The sequence below is a fragment of the Hemibagrus wyckioides genome, linkage group LG21 (assembly GCF_019097595.1).
Source record: "Hemibagrus wyckioides isolate EC202008001 linkage group LG21, SWU_Hwy_1.0, whole genome shotgun sequence".
Classification (NCBI taxonomy): Eukaryota; Metazoa; Chordata; class Actinopteri; order Siluriformes; family Bagridae; genus Hemibagrus; species Hemibagrus wyckioides.
In genome coordinates this window covers 18,693,667-18,701,234 of record NC_080730.1, presented here as the reverse complement: position 1 = coordinate 18,701,234, position 7,568 = coordinate 18,693,667, and the positions used below count along the sequence as shown (strand labels likewise).

The 7,568-nt window shown below is 44.8% G+C and overlaps 1 protein-coding gene across 2 annotated transcripts in view; it reads left to right on the top strand.

Annotated features, from left to right (window-relative positions):
- tafa4b (TAFA chemokine like family member 4b) overlaps positions 1-7,568 on the top strand; it is a 56,064-nt gene that overhangs the window by 27,937 nt on the left and 20,559 nt on the right. The window lies entirely within an intron of this gene.

Sequence of the window (7,568 nt, the reverse complement as noted above, 5' to 3'; positions counted from 1 at the left end):
CTCACTAATCAAAAATCTGACCACAGTCCGAGTTCTGATGAAGGACAGAAGACGATTAACACACACTGTTTACACTAACACATTGAGACGGTTTAAAACTTTCAGGAATATTCCGTGCCACAGCGTATGAGATTTTCCCAATAATGTCTCGGCTAGATTTTATAACAGACTCTTCGAGGAAGATCTCCTTACGATAGACCTGAGATTAAAAAAGGGATATAAATTAGCAGGATGCAGAAAACACACAGTCTTTAATGTGAGCTTGAGGGACAGTAATGTACAGGATATCACCTGTTTGTCATTCCCAGTGAGTTCGGCTTCATCCCGTGCCGGTCTCTGTTTCCTGGATTTTTAGACCAGCAGCTCTCACGCTCCGAGATTTTAATCAGAATTTTCTCACACTGCGAGATTTAGCGGCACTAAACTGTCTGGCAGCAGTGTACGCTTGTGTTCAATTCACATCCTCCAATCTCAGCTCAGAACTAAACAAACCTTACAGCGAGCAGTTCCTTACAGCAAAAATCCATCACCATCATCCCAATAACATCTGGCCAGGGGTGGTTTTATTCCACTGATGAATCCTTGCTGGTGTGATCTGTAGCCCTCATGCAAATGTGATTTGAATCCTGGCATAAGTTTGATCTATATTCCTGACATGAGTGTAATCAGTAGTCCTGACATGAGAGTGATCTGAATCCTAACGCAAGTGTGATCTGAAGTCCAGATGCGAGTGTGATCTCTAGTCCAGATGTGAGAGATATGTAGTCCTGATGCGAGTGTGATCAGTATGTTCTCCAGTCCTGATGTGAGTGTGATCAGTATGTTCTCTAGTCCTGATGTGAGTGTGATCAGTATGTTCTCCAGTCCTGATGCGAGTGTGATCAGTATGTTCTCCGGTCCTGATGCGAGTGTGATCAGTATGTTCTCCGGTCCTGATGCGAGTGTGATCAGTATGTTCTCCAGTCCTGATGCGAGTGTGATCAGTATGTTCTCCAGTCCTGATGCGAGTGTGATCAGTATGTTCTCCAGTCCTGATGCGAGTGTGATCAGTAGTCCTGATGCGTGTGTGATCAGTAGTCCTGAAGCGAGTGTGATCCGTAGTCCTGAAGTGAGTGTGATCAGTAGTCCTGATGCGTGTGTGATGAGTAGTCCTGATGCGAGTGTGATCAGTAATCCAGATGCGAACGTGATCAGTAGTCCTGATGCTAGTGTGATCAGTAGTCCTGATGCGAGTGTGATCAGTAATCCAGATGCGAGCGTGATCAGTAGTCCTGATGCGTGTGTGATCAGTAGTCCTGATGTGAGTGTGATCAGTAGTCCAGATGCGAGTGTGATGAGTAGTCCTGATGCGAGTGTGATCAGTAGTCCTGATGCGTGTGTGATCAGTAGTCCTGATGTGAGTGTGATCAGTAGTCCTGATGTGAGTGTGATCAGTAGTCCTGATGTGAGTGTGATTAGTAGTCCTGATGTGACTGTGATCAGTAGTCCTGATGTGACTGTGATTAGTAGTCCTGATGTGACTGTGATCAGTAGTCCAGATGTGACTGTGATCAGTAGTCCTGATGTGACTGTGATCAGTAGTCCTGATGTGAGTGTGATCAGTAGTCCTGATGTGACTGTGATCAGTAGTCCTGATTTGAGTGTGATCAGTAGCCCTGAGTGTGATTAGTAGTCCTGATGCGAGTGTGATCAGTAGTCCTGATGCGAGTGTGATCAGTAGTCCTGATGCGAGTGTGATCAGTAGTCCTGATACGAGTGTGATCAGTAGTCCTGATGCGAGTGTGATCAGTAGTCCTGATGCGAGTGTGATCAGTAGTCCTGATGCGAGTGTAATCTCTGGTCCAGATGTGAGAGATATGTAGTCCTGATGCAATTGTGATCAGTATGATTTCCAGTCCTGATGCAAGTGTGATCAATAGTCCTGATGTGAGTGTTATCAGTAGTCCTGATGTGACTGTGATTAGTAGTCTTGATGCGAGTGTGATCAGTAGTCCAGATGCGAGCGTGATGAGTAGTCCTGATGTGAGTGTGATCAGTAGTCCTGATGCGTGTGTGATCAGTAGTCCTGATGTGACTGTGATTAGTAGTCCTGATGCGTGTGTGATTAGTAGTCCTGATGTGAGTGTGATCAGTAGTCCAGATGTGACTGTGATTAGTAGTCCTGATGCGTGTGTGATTAGTAGTCCTGATGTGAGTGTGATCAGTAGTCCAGATGTGACTGTGATTAGTAGTCCTGATGCGTGTGTGATCAGTAGTCCTGATGTGAGTGTGATCAGTAGTCCAGATGTGACTGTGATTAGTAATCTTGATGCGAGTGTGATCAGTAGTCCTGATGTGAGTGTGATCAGTAATCCTGATGTGACTGTGATTAGTAGTCCTGATGTGAGTGTGATCAGTAGTCCTGATGTGACTGTGATTAGTAGTCCTGATGTGACTGTGATTAGTAGTCCTGATGTGACTGTGATCAGTAGTCCAGATGTGACTGTGATCAGTAGTCCAGATGTGACTGTGATTAGTAGTCCTGATGCGTGTGTGATCAGTAGTCCTGATGTGACTGTGATTAGTAGTCCTGATGTGACTGTGATTAGTAGTCCTGATGTGACTGTGATTAGTAGTCCTGATGTGACTGTGAGCAGTAGTCCAGATGTGACTGTGATCAGTAGTCCTGATGCGTGTGTGATCAGTAGTCCTGATGTGACTGTGATTAGTAGTCCTGATGTGACTGTGATTAGTAGTCCTGATGTGAGTGTGATCAGTAGTCCTAATGTGACTGTGATTAGTAGTCCTGATGTGACTGTGATTAGTAGTCCTGATGCGTGTGTGATCAGTAGTCCAGATGTGAGTGTGATCAGTAGTCCTGATGTGAGTGTGATCAGTAGTCTTGATGCGAGTGTGATCAGTAGTCCTGATGTGAGTGTGATCAGTAGTCCTGATGCAAGTGTGATCAGTAGTCCTGATGCAAGTGTGATCAGTAGTCTTGATGCGAGTGTGATCAGTAGTCCAGATGTGAGTGTGATTAGTAGTCCTGATGTGAGTGTGATCAGTAGTCCAGATGTGAGTGTGATCAGTAGTCCAGATGTGACTGTGATTAGTAGTCCTGATGCGTGTGTGATCAGTAGTCCTGATGTGAGTGTGATTAGTAGTCCTGATGTGACTGTGATTAGTAGTCCTGATGTGACTGTGATTAGTAGTCCTGATGTGACTGTGATCAGTAGTCCAGATGTGACTGTGATCAGTAGTCCAGATGTGACTGTGATCAGTAGTCCTGATGTGAGTGTGATCAGTAGTCTAGATGCGAGTGTGATCAGTAGTCTTGATGCGAGTGTGATCAGTAGTCCTGATGCGAGTGTGATCAGTAGTCCTGATGCGAGTGTGATCAGTAGTCTTGATGCGAGTGTGATCAGTAGTCCAGATGTGAGTGTGATTAGTAGTCCTGATGTGAGTGTGATCAGTAGTCCAGATGTGACTGTGATTAGTAGTCCTGATGCGTGTGTGATCAGTAGTCCTGATGTGACTGTGATCAGTAGTCCAGATGTGACTGTGATTAGTAGTCCTGATGTGAGTGTGATCAGTAGTCCAGATGTGACTGTGATAAGTAGTCTCGATGCGAGTGTGATCAGTAGTCCTGATGTGAGTGTGATCAGTAGTCCTGATGTGAGTGTGATCAGTAGTCCAGATGTGACTGTGATTAGCAGTCTTGATGCGAGTGTGATCAGTATTCCTGATGTGACTGTGATTAGTAGTCTTGATGCGAGTGTGATCAGTAGTCCTGATGCGAGTCTGATCAGTAGTATTGATGCGAGTGTGATCAGTAGTATTGATGCGAGTGTGATCAGTAGTCCTGATGCGAGTGTGATCAGTAGTCTTGATGCGAGTGTGATCAGTAGTCCTGATGCGAGTCTGATCAGTAGTATTGATGCGAGTGTGATCAGTAGTCCTGATGCGAGTCTGATCAGTAGTATTGATGCGAGTGTGATCAGTAGTCCTGATGCGAGTCTGATCAGTAGTATTGATGCGAGTGTGATCAGTAGTCCTGATGCGAGTCTGATCAGTAGTATTGATGCGAGTGTGATCAGTAGTCCTGATGCGAGTCTGATCAGTAGTCCTGATGCGAGTGTGATCAGTAGTCTTGATGCGAGTGTGATCAGTAGTATTGATGCGAGTGTGATCAGTAGTCCTGATGCGAGTCTGATCAGTAGTATTGATGCGAGTGTGATCAGTAGTCCTGATGCGAGTCTGATCAGTAGTATTGATGCGAGTGTGATCAGTAGTCCTGATGCGAGTCTGATCAGTAGTATTGATGCGAGTGTGATCAGTAGTCCTGATGCGAGTCTGATCAGTAGTATTGATGCGAGTGTGATCAGTAGTCCTGATGCGAGTCTGATCAGTAGTATTGATGCGAGTGTGATCAGTAGTCCTGATGCGAGTCTGATCAGTAGTATTGATGCGAGTGTGATCAGTAGTCCTGATGCGAGTCTGATCAGTAGTATTGATGCGAGTGTGATCAGTAGTCCTGATGCGAGTCTGATCAGTAGTATTGATGCGAGTGTGATCAGTAGTCCTGATGCGAGTCTGATCAGTAGTATTGATGCGAGTGTGATCAGTAGTCCTGTAGCCATGAAACTGCGAAGTCACTCCCAGGTCCTGAGGCTTTCTCTGCGGTGTGGGAAGGACGAGTCAGTAATGACTGTATTAATATGTATGATGTTAAATGGCTGGGCTACAACACCCCCCCCCCTCGTTCCACCCGACACTCACACCTCTCTGTGCCCTAACACCTACACACTCCACACACTCCACACACCCCACACACCCCACATAATCCACACACCCCACACACTCTGAAGCACAAAACCAAAATAATGTCCCCCCCCACCCCTTTCTATTGACACCCACGAGCTAACTAATTCTGATTTGCATAATTCATGACACCCGTGCTCTCGGCGAGGCGGTCACCAGCAGTACATAAATATTTTAGCGTGGCAAAAGGTCACTCTCGGTCCTGCTCCTCTGCATCATTCATAATATGCAAAGTTCTTCCCTAAAGACAGCTGCGGCTCGTGCCTTAATTACTCCGGTTTCTTTAATTATGTCTGTCCTCTGTTTTGTTGATACTAATGCAAGGTGACCTTTTTTTCCCGCGGCCAGCAGAAATGCCACCGGCGTCCCGCTTCCTCGTTCTGACTGATGCTAGGAGTCTTTTCTCTTTTCTGTCTTGATGGATAGAGGTGACTCGTGTTTATTTTTTGAGTGCGCTAATTGCAGCGGCGGTGGCGCCGAAGGTCACGGCAGATGGCGGCTTCTGGTTTTCTTCGCCGTCTTCTCGTCACAGGTCTTCACTTTGAAGTGTTTTCGACCTTGATTTGATGGCACTAATTGGGAGAAAAACTGTTGTGAACCTGAGCGTTTAAAGGAAAACAGTGTAATTGGCGGAGAGCCATGAAAGTGTGCGAAAATTGCATATATTTTCACAGAGGATCGTTGTCTCCACTTACCTCAGACATTTTCACTTTCTGGATGTTTGGGTTTTTTTATTTTGGTGAAGTACCGCCAGCGGCCACACGGTGGCTCTAAAGGTCTAAAAATGCGTCTCAGACTGGCTGACACGCGGTGTGTGGAAACTAAATGCTAAAGTGAACACATGGATCAAATCTCTTTCAAAAGAAACAGCAATATTATCAGTGTGTGTGTGTGTGTGTGTGTGTGTGTGCCTACATGTAGCTTGTTTGCTGTTCGTTATTCATACGTAAGGAATACATCACGTGGGATCGTGTTGTAAAAAGGAAAATAATCCGTGATATGGTCTGATTAAATTCTCTGAACAGCGTGCCTCAGAATGTTTTATTCCTCTTATCATTTGTTTAAAAAACAGCACATCATACTTCTTAACCGTTTATAACTATCTTTAAACGTTTATGAAACACGCTAATTCCTGTTTTCACTCTCTCCTTTAAAGTAATCCATCCATTTTCTATACTTGCTTTATTCCTAATTAGGGTCACGGGGATCTGCTCACATTGGGCGAAAGGCAGGGGTACATCCTGGACAGGTCACCAGTCACACACACACTCACTCCTATGGGCAATTTAGAATTAACAATCAAACTAATGTACATGTTTTTGGACTGTGGGAGGAAACTGGAGTAATCCACAGGGAGAACATGCAAACTCCACCCAGAAAGGCTGTTTCCCTGCCTGTTTGAACCTGGGATTCGAACCCAGGACCGTCTTGCTGTGAGGCAACAGTGCTAACCACTAAACCATGGTGCTGCCCTTTCTTCAAAGTAATAATCCAAAAAATTAGGAAAGCCAAAAAATATAAACTCCACAAAATGTAAAGCTCTGACACATGCTTTTTTTTTTACTGAAAGAGAACAAAATGTCTTTGAATCCAGCTGAGTTCCTGTGAAGCAGATGCTGCTGCTACGGAAACGATGACGTACAATTAATCGAATGCACACGTTAATATAAAATGTGACTTGGCAGCCAGATCTGCGCTCTTCGTCTCAGACATCAGCGGCGGGTCTACACAGCACCCGCAGCTGCGGTCAATCAAAAAACCCTGTTTGTCCTTGGCAAAGCAACCGGACGCACAGTGGCACCTCGAACCTGTGTGACGCTTTGACACATCCAATTAAAAGCCGGTTTGTTACATGGCGCGAACATGACTCGGCCCCGGTGTAGCTGCCGCCGCTAACGTGCCCCGTTCAGGAAATGAGAAATGACTTCAGGGTTCAGCTACACTCCATTACAGCCTTTGTTCTGCTCCGGCGCTTGTTAGCGTCATCCTGTGCTCACACACACACACACACACTCTGATGACTGTGACCTAGCATAACTCCAAGCAGAAGGTTAGCTGTTAGACGAGGAGATCAGTCAAAAATGCACTTTACACGCTCGGCTTTTAGGCTTTGCGTCAGATACAAGGCTAATAGAGCTTAACCTCTGTGTTAGCGCGTGAATCAACACGTTCGCCTCAAAAAATCCCATTTTTTCCTAAATAAACATTTTCTAAAGGAAAAAGGATGTCTCATGGCTCTCAAGGAGCAACACCCAGCTGTGTGCTGAGGAAACAGTTGGTCACTTTTCAAAATGGCCGCCACTACTAGTGTTTTTAGCTTCTTTCAAGCTAACACACAGTGTCTTACATTAGCAGACAAGTCTTATATTTGGGGCTTTCACAAGTGCAGACAACCTCCTCATCATCAGAGCTTCGCAAATGGTTAGTTAATAATTATAATTCCAATATAGTTAGCTAGCTAAGCTGGTTAGCCAGTATTAGCTGGTTACAACTTTGGCATGAAAATAGCAGACAAATTGCTTCAACCTCAGTTGCTCTGACTCGATTAGGCTCAAAGCGCCAGTAAACTTAGAGACAAACTTCAGGCTGATGACATTAGATTATTTTAATTATTTTTTTACTCCTTCATTTGACTTTATAGGCACACAGTGTTTTCTTGTATTATTAGCCACCTGATAGCTAGATAAATATCTGACTACAAACGCAGGCTTTTGAGTTAAAACATCTTACAATTACTTCATTAAACACGGCTTAAGATTGTAATAATT